A 14,741-nucleotide genomic window follows, 5' to 3' on the forward strand; every position below is an offset into this window, starting at 1 on the left:
ATTGCGGGACACTGTTGCACCACAAAGGGCCCCTGACACTAGCATGGACCAAGAACTGCCTACCACCTCCGCCGGCGCTAGTGGACAGGAGGCCCGACACAAGACCAACAGGCCACCAGAACCCCACCCCCTGCAGAAGGAGAACCACTCCGCAAGCGGGCCCTGAGATCCAGGAAGAAGACAGAGTAAGATGCCAAGACCCCAGCCAGGAAAGGATACCTCCCTGATTGTCATCCCACTGTCCCACATTGACACCCTGTCCAACCTTACACTGCCCCTGCTCCACTTTCCACAGGCATCTGGACAATGCACCTGTGATACTGATAGTCCGGACTCTGCCATGGACAATCCTCCACAATCACACCTCAACGATTTGCAACCACCCACCAATTTAGAGCACTGTAATAAACACAGTTATTGCATAAAACAATCTGGAGTCTGGCTGTGATTTTGTACAAATGTATTAGACATTACCGTGCCAAATGGCATATTCATATTGTGATGCCAACATACCAATGTCACACAGCAGTAGTCCATGGGGAAATAAAGCAGATGTCACGCAGTGGGGCCCACATCTCTGAAATCGGAAGGGAAAGTCACAACTTTGTTACCATACACTGGGGGAAAAGGTCAGACAGTAGAGAGATAGTAGGGGTTAAGTATATGTAATATGCCGGTGTGGATTCTTACCTGTGTGTCATTGAAAATACTGCTGTATTACTGTGTTCCTGTTCTCTATGTCGTCCTCTTCGCCTTCCTCCTCTTCACTCTCCACAGGCTCCACAGCTGCTACAACACCACCATCTTGACCATCCTCCTGCAGAAAAGGCACCTGGCGTCGCAAAGCCAGGTTGTGAAGCATACAGCAGGCCACGATGATCTGGCACACCTTCTTTGGTGAGTACATTAGGGATCCACCAGTCATATGGAGGCACCTAAACCTGGCCTTCAGGAGGCCGAAGGTCCGCTCGATCACCCTCCTAGTTCTCCCATGGGCCTCATTGTACCGTTCTTCTGCCCTTGTCCTGGGATTCCTCACTGGGGTCAGTAGCCATGACAGGTTGGCGTAACCAGAGTCTCCTAATAGCCACACACGGTGCCTCTGGAGTTGACCCATCACGTAAGGGATGCTGCTATTCCGCATGATGTACGTGTCATGCACTGACCCAGGGAACTTGGCATTAACATGGGAGATGTACTGGTCAGCCAAACACACCATCTGGACATTCATGGAATGATAACTCTTCCTGTTCCTGTACACCTGTTCACTCCTGCTGGGGGGGACCAAAGCAACATGTGTCCCATCAATGGCACCAATGATGTTGGGTATATGTCCAAGGGCATAGAAATCAGCCTTCACTGTAGCCAAATCCCCCACCTCAGGGAAGACGATGTAGCTCCGCATGTGTTTGAGCAGGGCAGACAACACTCTGGACAACACCTTGGAAAACATGGGCTGGGACATCCCTGATGATATGGCCACTGTTGTTTGAAATGACCCACTTGCTAGGAAATGGAGTACCGACAGCACCTGCACTAGAGGGGGGATCCCTGTGGGTTGGCGGATTGGTGACATCAGGTCTGGCTCCAGCTGGGCACACAGTTCCTGTATAGTGGCTCGGTCAAGCCTGTATGTCAGTATGACATGTCTTTCCTCCATTGTCGACAGGTCCACCAGCGGTCTGTACACTGGAAGATTTCTCCATCTCCTCGCATGTCCCAGCGGACGGTGCCTATGAAGGACAACAGCGAGCACAGAGTCAATCAACCCACAGGTACGTAACCACAGCTTGCACATAACACGATTCCCAATGCATTGAATGGCTTGTATGAGTGTCGATGCAAGGCCTAGGTATGTGTGACGCAGTAGAAAATAAGGCATGTGGGCCCTTGAAATGGCGGCTGCCTGACCTGTGAAGTGCGACAATGGGATGTGAGGTCAATGCGCTGGCGTGGCACACCGTGGCGGTAGGCGGTCGAAGAACGCGGCGCAAAGTTGCATTGGTTAACATTGAACCCTATGGGTCTCAGGAGCCAATGACGATGTGCGCCGGCGGTCGCGGTACGCACCGCCGCGGTACGCACCGCCGCGGGCGTGACCGCCATTTTCTATCTGCTTAATCACTCGATACCTGATCTTCGACAGGAGAGGACCTACACTGCAAGTGCTGCTGTGACCACGGTCTGGAAGAGACAATGGCTCATGCGACTGGGGAAAGGGCCCCTGCCTTCACTGCTCAGGAGTTGGAGAAACTCGTGGATGGGGTCCTCCCCCAGTATGCGCTACTCTACGTTCCTCCAGACCAACAGGTAAGTACACTGGGACCATGCTTTGTGGCCAATGCCTGTGTTGAGTGGGGTGGATGAAAGATGGTGGTGAGGGGAGCGATTGAGGCATGCATCAAACGACAGATGAGAGCATGTGCCACATGGCAAGGGTGGGGATGGGGGGGCCACTCACATCGAGCATGCAGAAGGTGATGATTATTCTTCTCTCCCTGTACATGTCACATAGGTCAGCGCCCACCAGAAAATCGATATTTGGTGTGCCATCGCCAAGGACGTCTGGACCCTGGGGGTCCACCACAGACGGGGCACCCACTGCCGGAAGAGATGGGAGGACATCCGACGCTGGAGCAGGAAGATGGCGGAGGCTCAGCTGGGGATGGCCTCCCAACGTGTGAGGGGTGCCAGTCGTACTTAGACCCCCCTGATGTCCCGGATCCTGGCGGTGGCCTACCCCGATTTGAATGGGCGCGTGAGGACATCACAGCAGACACAAGGGGGTGAGTACACTCAAATCCTGGTGACCTTGCGCGCAGTGGAGGTGTCTGGGTGGGGGAGGAGGGCTGTGGGTATCCCTAGGCCAGGACGATATCTGTAGGCTAGGCCCCTCCGTGAGGCATGGCCCTGTGCCCCCGCCCCCCACCTCTGTAGGGTGCCAAGTACAGCTATTCATTGCCCTGTGTCATGTATGTGAGAAGAGGTCGCCCATAGGCTTGTAGGCCATGTCCCACGGATTGCGTAGTCGACCCCAAGTGCGCGGCGTAGTGCAGGGGGCTTCTGTGTCTGCCCTGTCCGCCAACGGTGTCGCCAATGCATGCACTCAACATTTCTTTGTTTTTCCCCACCCCCCTTTTTTGTTGTCTTCCTGTTCATTTGTGCATTAGCATCATCAGGCGGAGGAGAAGTGGCATCGGAGCACGAGGGAGCTGCATCTCACATGGCCATGGAGGGCCATGCAACTGAATCGGAATTCACCAGTGAGACGGAGGGCGAGGGGAGCTCCACAGCGGGGACTCGTGCGGATGTCAGTGACAGCGACTCGTCCTCTGAAGGGAGCTCCCTTGTGGTGGCGCCAACATCCGTGCCCCCGCAACAACAGGTACAGCAGCCACCCAGCGCACCAGCACCGCCCTCCCAGCAGCCCCTCAGCGTTTGCCCCGTGCCCGCTCACCCAGGAAGGTGGGCACCTCCTTCGCCCCAGGCACCTCAGGCCCTGCCCCAGTCACCCCTGCTGCCCTCAGTGAGGAGGTCATTGACCTCCTGAGGATGCTCATTGTTGGGCAGTCTACCCTTTTGAATGCCATCCAGGGTGTAGAAAGGGAGGTGCACCAGAGTAATGCATACCTGGAGGGCATTCATTCTGGTCAGGCTGCCCATCAGCGATCGTTCAACACTCTGGCCTCAGCACTGATGGCAGCAATTGTCCCTGTCTCTAGCCTCCCCCCTCCAACTTCCTCCACCCATACCCAATCCCCTGTACCTCTGCCTATCCCAGACACACCATCAGACCAGCCTGCACACACCTCAACACCCAAGGGAAGCTCAGACAGACATAAGCACCACACATCACACAAGCATTCACACAAGCAACATCCACATGCAGACATACCAACACCCACTGCCTCCACTGTGTCCCCCTCCTCCTCGTCTCCCTCCTCCCTCCCTGTCATGTCTCCACTCACACCTGCATGCACAACATCTTCAGCCGCTACCTCCATCACCAGCACACACACCAGAACCCCCCGCACACGTGCAATCACCACCCCCACTACCATTCACACGTCCCCTGTGTCCTCTCCCAGTGTGTCTGTCAACCCCTCTTCCAAGCTACACAAACGCTGGCAGCCACCCACCCAACAGCCATCCACCTCACGACAGCCTCCAGCCCAAGCACCTGCACCCACAGACACCAGACTTCAAACTCCTACAACCACAACCTCTTCCTCCACTCCCATACCTACTACACCAACCCGTCCCTCTCTTCCTAAACTTATTTTCCTATCTGAACTTGACCTCTTTCCAACAACTCCCCCACCCTGTCCATCTAATAGGACTCCAGTCAGCACCACAGCCACCACAAAAGCGGGCCCTGTGAAGACAGTCTGCCATGGACTGTGGAGTCCCCCACCCTCAAGGGCAGCCAGTTCAGTAGGGAGCAAGGCACGGCCAGCCCACCCCCGCAAAAACATGCAAAGATTGTCAGTGGCCGGCGCGAGAGGCCTAAAACACCTGGGACCAAAATCCCTACCATGACTCCGGCAGGGAGTGTGGTGCCAGCTGGCACACCGCCAAAGGTGGGGAAGGGCCACAGCCGAACAGGGAAGGCTGGGAAGGGCAGCACGCCCGGCAAGACCGCCAGCAGCCCAGCTGTGCAGGAGGGCCCCGCATGCCCCATCCCAGGTGGGCAGGAGGACACCAACAGGCCCGGTACTGCAGCCCAGGAGGGCCCCACCAGGCCCATCCCAGGTGGGCAGGAAGGCGCAGCCAGCCACAGGTCAGGTGGCGAATGACCTCCACGCCATGGGCAGATCCGCTGAACTGGGCAGTCATCCGAAGCACCGCTGAACTGAGCACCGCCGTCTCAAGCACCGCTGAACTGGGCACCGCTGTCTCAAGCACCGCTGAACTGGGCACCGCCGTCTCAAGCACCGCTGCGCTGGGCACCGCCGTCTCAAGCACCGCTGAAATGGGCCCTTCATCTCAAGCACCGCTGCGCTGGGCCCTTCATCTCAAGCACCGCTGCGCTGGGCCCTTCATCTCAAGCACCGCTGCGCTGGGCACCGCCGTCTCAAGCACCGCTGAACTGGGCACTGCCGTCTCAAGCACCGCTGAACTGGGCACCGCCGTCTCAAGCACCGCTGCGCTGGGCCCTTCATCTCAAGCACCGCTGCGCTGGGCACCGCCGTCTCAAGCACCGCTGAACTGGGCACCGCCGTCACAAGCACCGCTGAACTGGGCACCGCCGTCTCAAGCACTGCTGAACTGGGCCCTTCATCTCAAGCACCGCTGCGCTGGGCACCGCCGTCTCAAGCACCGCTGAACTGGGCACCGCCGTCTCAAGCACCGCTGCGCTGGGCCCTTCATCTCAAGCACCGCTGCGCTTGTCACCGCCGTCTCAAGCACCGCTGAACTGGGCCCTTCATCTCAAGCACCGCTGCGCTGGGCAGCGCCGTCTCAAGCACCGCTGAACTGGGCACCGCCATCTCAAGCACCGCTGAACTGGGCACCGCCGTCTCAAGCACCGCTGCGCTGGGCCCTTCATCACAAGCACCACTGCGCTGGGCACCGCCGTCTCAAGCACCGCTGATCTGGGCACCGCCATCTCAAGCACTGCTGAGCTGGGCACCGCCGTCTCAAGCACCGCTGGCCCATTGGCGGAAGGGGCAGGCCGGCATCTGTGTCGGGCAGGGCTGCACGAAGCACTCTGGGCACTAGTCCCCCTCCAGTACCAGTGGAGACTGATATTGACTTGAGAGACTGTGGCTTTGCACTCCCCAGGATGTAACAGTGGGCAAGCCTCCCACTGTAGAGACTTGAGAGACTGTGGCTTTGCAGTCCCCAGGATGTAACAGTGGGCAACCCACCCACTGTAGAGACTTGAGAGACTGTGGCTTTGCACTCCCCAGGATGTAACAGTGGGCAAGCCACCCAAAGTAGAGACTTGAGAGACTGTGACTTTGCACTCCCCAGGATGTAACAGTGGGCAACCCACCCACTGTAGAGACTTGAGAAACTGTGCCTTTGCACTCCCCAGGATGGAACAGTGGGCAACCCACCCACTGTAGAGACTTGAGAGACTGTGGCTTTGCACTCCCCAGGATGGAACAGTGGCCATGGAGGCCCCTAGTGGATCTGGCGTCGTGGACTCATCTGGCTGAGGTGCCCCCCATTCCCTTCCCCCTGAGGTGCCTGTAGTTTTGGTATCTGATGCCCCTGCAGTGTTCTCTCCGTTGGAGTCAGGTATCCTGTGTGGGCTTTGCCCATGTGATTTGGGCCCAGTGGTCCACGAACAATGCCTGATACAAATATCGGACTGGACAATTTATGTATATAAAAGTTTTAGATGTGTGATATATTTTAAAGCCAGTCATACAATATATTCCAATGTTTATAATCATTTCCTTTTGTTGTTGCATTCTTCCGGGGAGTTTGGGGGGGTAACTGTGATGTCTTGCTATGCATTGATGTGTGTGTTGTAGTGGGTGAGGGTGAGGGTGGGTGTGTCGCATATGTGTGTCCCCGTAATTTTTTGCCTCCCCCCTCCCCTGTGTCGTAGGTGCAGTACTCACCGTTGTATTCTGCGCCGGCGTTCGTGCTCCTGGTAGAGGAGCAGGAAGACAATCGCTGGGAGGATGTGGAGTTCGGGTTCCATGCTGTCCAGATTCCTCGTGGGGTGTATGGAGGTGAGCGTTTTCCGTTTGAAATGGCTGATTCCGCCGTGTTTTTATCGGCGGGGCTACCGCCCAGGAAAAGGTGGCGGATTGGTGGGTTGTGATAGGGTGGGCGGTACATTGTCTCCCGCCTGTCTGTTGGCGGTGACCGCCGCACTGTTTGTTTGTCCCGCCGTGGCGGGCGGTGTGTTGAAGTGGCGGTCTCCGTTGGCGGTTTCCGCCAGGGTCAGAATTGCATTTTTTTTACCGCCAGCCTGTTAGCGGTTTTACCGCCGCTTTAACACCGACCGCCAGGGTTGGAGTGACCCCCATAGTGGACTATGTGCTTGGCCTATGTTCCAGTATACATGAGTTCATGGATAAAGCAATCAAAAACCTTAAGGCAAGTCAAGAGCTCCAGAATCAATGATTTGACCAAAAGGCTGCACTGGTGGAGTACCAACCAGGATAGAAGGTATGTGTTTTGGAGCTTGTGGCTCCCAGGGCCCTCCAAGACAAATGGAGTGGCCCTACCACATCCTTGAGAGAGAAAAAGTGAGGTCACCTATCTGGTGGACCTTAGCACTCCCAGGAGCCCTCACAGGGTCATCCATGTGAACTACCTTTAACCCTACTGTGACAGGGCTAACGTGACCATGCTCATGGTCACTGATGAGGGCCAGGATAAAGGGAGTGAATCCCTCCCTGACCTCCTCTCCCACAACCCTGCAGACGGTGCGTTGAAGGAGTGTTCTTTTCAGGCACCATCACTACCCAACTACAGGAGTGTTGTGAAGGGCTATGGCACTAATGTAGCACCCCTCACAGAATTCACCTCCAAGAAGCAGCCAAAGAAAGTGAACTGGGCAGTTAGTCACCAAAAGGCTTTTGATACCCTGAAGGAGCCTCTGTGTTCAGCAACTATTTTAAAGGCTCTAGATTATACCAAACAGGTCAATTTGCAGACAGATGCCTCTGAGCATAGGATAGGTGTGGTTTTATCCCAGACCAATGATGATGGTCAGGACTAGCCTGTTGCTTTTATTAGGAGGAGGTTGCTCTGCATGGAATAGCGTTGGAGTGCCACTGTGAGGGAAGCCTTTGCTGTGGTCTAGGCCCTGAAGAAGCTGAGACTTTATTGGTTTGATACTCACTTTATTGTTCAAACTGACCATAGGCCTCTCGGATTGCTGATACAAATGGAAGGGGAAAATTCTAAACTCTTGAGGTGGTCCATCTCCCTACAGGGGATGGACTTTACAGTGGAACACAGACCAGAGACTGACCAATGCAGATAGCCCTTCCTGGTTTTTCCAAATAGACAATTAAGACTCTCTTGGGAAAGGTTAGTCTCATTCCTTTTAGCTTGAGGGTGGTGTGTAGGAAAGTGCACCTTTTGGACATGCTCATCCCCACTTTTTGTTCACTGACACTGAGGTTTTTCAGCTGAGGTGCACTGGGTCCCTGCTAAACAGGTATTGAGTGCCAGTGTTCTTTCCAGTAACAATTGGCCTCTCCTCTACCTCTGTAAATCCATTGTAAAGGGTACCTCTGGTACCGAGGGACTGGGTAGTGGAGAGGGTCCTTAAGGGCCTTAGCAAGCATTGAGCCACTCTCAGGGACCCCCTAAAGCAAATTGCATGCAGCTTTCTTTGCAGCCTGAGTGCCCTTGTGCAAGCCAGGCAAAAACACTACATGGCACACCCATTGTGTGCCATGCCGCAATCACTGCAACTAAGCATATGTAAGTCACCCCTTCAGCCGGCCTTAGAGCCCTAAGGCATGGTGTGTTATATTCAATATGAGGTCGTATCTGCTCGAGCAGATATGACCCTATGTTGCCCAGCTCCATTGCTGAGCATGGACAAGTAAGCAGGGAAGCCATCTTAAGGTATGTGCTGGACACTCTTCATCACAAGTTACCCAGCTACATAAAGGCTTCACTGGAACCTATGGTGTTTGGTATCAAACATCTCCTCTTAATAACTCCAGGTTGATGCCAGCCTATGATTTATTATGACATGAACCCAGAGGGCACCTTAGCAGTGCCCCATGGACCCGCTAGTCTTTAAGTGTGTTGTCTGACTGTGACCAGTCTGCCCCCATAAATAGGTTTCTGACCCCCTGGAGGTGAGAACCCATGCTCTCAAAGGTCAGAAACAAAGCCTGCTCCAGAGAGAGGTGTTGTGACCTACTCCAGCAGGATGGCTAGCAAATCTGTACACTAAGGCCAGGGACTTCAAAGGTCCTGCCACCTTTGGTATCTAACTCCGGCTTCCCCACAACTGGGTGTAGCCACCTCCTGCCCTGAGTCCCACTTGGCACCAGGACAGGCAGGAAAATTAGTTAGTCAGTAAGCGTGTACTATCTTTGGGCTAGCCACGCCCTATGGTGGGCTACCTGAAGTGGACACTAGAGGAAGGGATCCACCATCTTGTTTTAGTTGGAACTAGGCCTTCTGAAAGAGGGTTATGACCACTCCCTACAGGAAGTGGTCCTTTAGGTGATGTAGTTACTAAGGGTGCTCCACAGAATTCCACGGAGTTGAATAAAAATTCTGCATCATTCCACGGAGTTCTGCTGGCACTGACTCCCCACCTACAGTATAAATAAGAGCCCCCCCCTTCAATCATGCATGGTCTCTTTTGGCCCCAGGTTGGTCTGACTTCGCACTCCACAGCAAATCCCGCAGCAACCATGAGCTGTGCTGTTTAATGGGCTGCCAGAGCTGCTTACACCCGAGCAACCTTAGCCTTAAGAGACATGACTGAATTAGGGGTTTCCTAAAGCAGAACCGGTATGTGCTAATCTTAATTGTCATTTTAGTTTTTGTCTGAAAGGTGTTACAGGAAACTTGTTTACATTGTCACTCTTGACATTTAGAAAGGAGGTGAGGTTTTCGGGGATGCTTCCTGTCTCCTCACCACTGCAAAACCTTTCACCGACTTGCTCCTTAAACCGGTCCCTTATTTCTACAGAAGTTCAGAATGGAATAAGAACTCATTGGAAACTCCTGAATAATGACTGCCTAGAACGTAATTCCTAGATCTCCAACCTGCGTTGTGTAAAAGCAACTGTAAAAAAAACTAACTTTTGAAAATAATATCATATTTTCATTCCTGCTGCTTTTCCACTTAAATAGGACAATATGGGGGTCATTACAACATTGGCGGTAAATGCTGCTTACCGCCGTGCAGAATACTGCCAACACACTGCTGAGGCCGCGGAATTCCCGCACAGCTATAACGACCCACAGCTCGGAATCTGCCAAAATCCAGACACCCACACAAGTCCGCCACACCAAAGGTCAGTGGTAAACTGGCGATAACAAAACCTCCACCGTCACGCCAACAGGAATAAGCCCACACTATCACGACCCACGAATCCATGTGGCGGTTTTTCAACCGCGGTATTCCATTGGCGGTACACACTGCCGTGCTCAAAATACACACACATTTACAAAACACTACCACATTGGACAATTCCAAATACACACACCTGATACACATACACACACCACTCCCACACATCCAATAAAATATAAAACACACACCCACATCACCCACAGACCCTTACAACCAGAAATTTAGACGAAGGCCAGAGAGACAGCACAGCATAGACAACCCCACCATACAGAGGCACACAACACCATCAGACATACACATCCACGCACAAAACACCACACACCTCTGAACATCACCCCACACATCACAACACACACCACCTCACTCATCACCCACAATACCCCATGGCACCGCAAAGACACCCCAGGTTTTCTGAGGAGGAGCTCAGGTTCATGGTGGAGGAAATTATCCGGGTAGGGCCACAGCTATTCGGATCACAGGTGCAGCACACCACCATTGGTAGGAAGATGGAGCTATGGTGCAGAATAGTGGACAGGGTTAACGCAGTGGGACAACACCCAAGAACACGGGATGACATCAGGAAGAAGTGGAACGACATACGGGGGAAGGTACGTTCCGTGGTCTCAAGACACCACATCGGGGTTCAGGGGACTGGCGGCGGACCCCCACAACTAACAACATTCGAGGAGCAGGTCTTGGCTATACTGCATCCTGAGAGCCTCGCAGGAGTAGCTGGAGGAATGGACTCTGGTAAAGTCAAATCTTTAACTACTTCATCCCCCACCCTACCTGCATGCTATCACATACCTCCACCCTCGCCCTAACCCCCATCACTCCAACTCCTCACATATGTCCCACTATCCCAACCCACCCATCCCAACACCAAGCCCTGCATGCAACAACAAAGCATGGACACCCATCACCAATGCATGGCCACTGCACATACCCACACACACCCCTAAACAATTATCACACAAGGTCCTATAGAAGAATGCAAGCACTGGGGCACAGGGTCACCCACCCATTGTACACCATGGCACACACAGATGAAATAATTATGCCTTTACACCCCTGCAGGACCCCTACCCAACGTCACCGGACAGGAGGTTCCAGACATGTCCACTCCCCCCACAAAAGAGGCCCACAGTGATGACAGCAGCTCTGTCCAACTGATCTAGATGACCAGCCCGGCTCATCTGGGACCTCAGGACAGTTGGTTCCCCTCACACTGGCACAAGCCTCAACAGAGCCTAACCCCTCTGGAAACACCAGCACAGCACCCACCCAGCGGGCCCATACCTTTGTCCCCAGGACACGTCAGGCAGCAATGTGTCCACCACTACTGGGAACCCAGGCTAACCCACCAACCCAACAACAGCAGGGACCTGGGGGCAGTGGCAGTGGGCACACGGTTCAGGGGACAGAGGCCCAGGAACACAGAGGAACTGGGAGGGCTGCTGTACGACAGGGGGAGGACAGACCCAGGGAACCCACTCTCCACGAGGTCCTCTCCAACATCATGGGAGCCTACCACCATTCCCAGGAGACGATGGCAACGGTACTGGCCGAGTTTCAGGAGACCCAGCGGCTGCAGGAGGAACAGTATTTGGGGTTCAGGGAGGAAGTCAACTCCATCAATACCACAATGCACCATTGTAGGGGTGCTGAAGGAACTCGTCAACACCAGTAGGGCCCCTGACACTAGCGTGGATGATGAACTGCCCACCACCTCCGCCAGCGCTAGTGGACAGGAGGCACCGCCACATGACCACAACAGCAGCACCCCTCCCCCTGCAGATGGAGTACCACCCCGCAAGAGGTCCCTGAGATCCCGGACAAAGACAAAGAACAATGCCAAGACCCCCGCCAAGGAATGAGACCACCCTGATTGTCATCCTTTTGTCCCACTTTTTCACCCTGTCCATCCATCAACTGCCCCAGCTCCACTTCCTATGCCCCTTTGGACAATGCACCTGTGGGACTAATAGACTGGACTCTGCCATGGACATTCCTCCACAATCACCCCCGACCATTTTACAACCCCCTCTACTATTTAGCACTGAAATAAACACCCTTAAATCACAAAACTATCTGGAGTCAGTCTGTGTTTTTTATAAATTTGCAATAACTGATGAAAAATGCAATATCCATTTTATTGTCAACATACCTATGTCACAAAGCTCTAGTCCATGAGGAAACAAAGCAGATGTCACACAGTGGGACCCACATCTGTGAAATAGAAAGGGAAAGTGACAACTCAGGGTCCATACACTGGGTGAAAGTGACAGACAGATGAGAGGTAGAACAAGTGTATCAGATGTAGCAGGCAGTGATGTCTTCTTACCTGTGTCTCACTGGAAGTTATGATGGATCACCATGTTTCTGTTGTCGATATCCTCTTCTCTGCTGCCTCGTCTTCACTGTCCACAGGCTCCAAAGCTGCCGCAAGACCTCCATCTGGACCATCCTCCTGCTGAAAAGGCACCTGTCGTCGCAAAGCCAAGTTGTGAAGCATACAGCAGGCCACGATGATCTGGCACACCTTCTTTGGTGAGTAGAATAGGGAACCACCTGTCATATGGAGGCACCTGAACCTGGCCTACAGGAGGCGAAGGTTTTTTCTATAACCTTCCTAGTTGCCCATGGGCCTCATTGTAGCGTTCCTCTGCCATTGTCCTGGGATTTCTCACTGGGGTCAGTTGCAATGACAGGTTGGGGTAACCAGAGTCACCTGCAATTATCGAGGGACAACTGTGAGACACACACTAACCCATAGGGACAACCCCAGACACAGACACCTATTCACACTGTATAGGGTCCATGTCCTCACCTAATAGCCACACACGGTGCCTCTGGAGTTACCCCATCACATAAGGGATGCTGCTATTCCTCAGAATGTAAGCGTCATGCACTGACCCAGGAAATTTGGCATTCACATGGGAGATGTACTGGTCGGCCAAACACACCATCTGCACATTCATTGAATGGTAACTCTTCCGGTTTCTGTACACCTGTTCACTCCTGCGGGGGGACCAAGGCCACATGTGTCCCCTCAATGGCACCAATGATGTTGGGGATATGTCTTTAGGTGACAATTACATGTCACTCTTCCATTGTCGACAGGTCCACCAGCGTTCTGTACACCGGAGGATGCCGCCATCTCCTCACCTGCCCCAGCGGATGTGTTCTATGGAGGAGAACAGCGAGCAGAGGGTCAGCCAACACTGGGGTACGAAAACACAACTTTATTGCACACATTTTTCAATCTGCTATGTCCCTGTCTTAATGTGTATGCAAGGCCTAGATATGAGTGACGCACTTAAAAATAATGCCATGTGGCCCACTGAAATGGCGGCTGCCTGACCTGTAAGTTGGGACAAGGAGATCTGAGGTAACTGCGCTGGCGTTGGACACTGTCGCAGTAGGCGGTCAAAGACCGCGGCACAATCCTGCATTGGTTAACATTGGACCCTATGGGTCCCAGGAGCCAATGACGATTTACGCCGGCGGTGACAGTACACACCGCCGCAGACGTGACCGCCATTTTCTCTCTGTTCACTCACTTGATACCTGATCTTTGACAGGAGAGGACCTACACTGCAAGTGCTGCTGTGACCTCAGTCTGGAAGAGTCAATGGCACATGTGTCTGGGGAAAGGGCCCATGCGTTCACCACGGAGGAGTTGGAGAAACTAGTGGATGGGGTCCTACCCCAGTATATGCTACTCTACGGTCCTCCAGACAAACAGGTAAGTACACTGTGAGCATGCTGTCTGGGCAATGCCTGTGTGGAGTGGTGTGGATGGAAGATAGGTGGGGGGAATGAGGTGTGCATGAAACGACGGTGAGTGCATGTACGTCATGGCAAGCGTAGGAATGAGGGTCAATGACTGATGGTCCGGACGGTTATATCTTCTCCTTTTCCCCTGTACTATTCCTGTAGGTCAGCGCCCACCAGAAGAAGGATATTTGGCGTGCCATCGCCAAGGAAGTCCAGACCCTGGGGGTCCTCTACAGACAGAGCACCCACTGCCGTAAAAGATGGGAGGACATTCGCCGCTGGAGAAAGAAGACGGCGAAGGCCCAACTTGGGATGGGTGCCCATCGCACCATGACCCCCCTGATGTTCCGGATCCTGGCGGTGGTGTATCCGGGGTTGGATGGGCGCTTGAGGGCATCACAGCAGTCACAAGGGGGTGAGTACACTCTCATTCAGCCGACTCTGCGCGCATTACAAGGTGTCTGGGTGGGGGAGGTGGGCTGTGGGTTCCCCTAGGCCAGGGTGAGTTTAGTAGGCAAGGTCCCTTCGTAAGGCAGGCCATGTGGCACCCCACCCCACCAGTGTTCAGAGCCAACTACACCTAGTCAGGCTCGTGTGACTTCCATGTGTGCAGCAATCGGGCATAGGCCTTGTACCCCATGTCCCTGTGATTAATTAGGGAACTCTAAGTGCACGGCGTAGTGCAGAGGTCTTCTGTGTCTGTAGTGTCCGCCAACGGTAGCGGTATTGCAACATGTCTTTCTTCTGTCTTACCCCCCCTTTTTTTGGTCTCCCTGTTCTTGTGTGCAATAGCATCATCAGGCGGAGGAGCAGTGGCACCGGAGCAGGAGGGAGCTGCATCCCACATGGCCCTGGAGGGCGAGACAACGGAGTCTGAAGGTACCAGTGGGACGGAAGGTGAGGGGAGCTCCACGGCGGAGACAGGAGCTGAGACCAGTGA

This window comes from Pleurodeles waltl, chromosome 10 (genome assembly GCF_031143425.1).
Source record: "Pleurodeles waltl isolate 20211129_DDA chromosome 10, aPleWal1.hap1.20221129, whole genome shotgun sequence".
NCBI lineage: Eukaryota > Metazoa > Chordata > Amphibia > Caudata > Salamandridae > Pleurodeles > Pleurodeles waltl.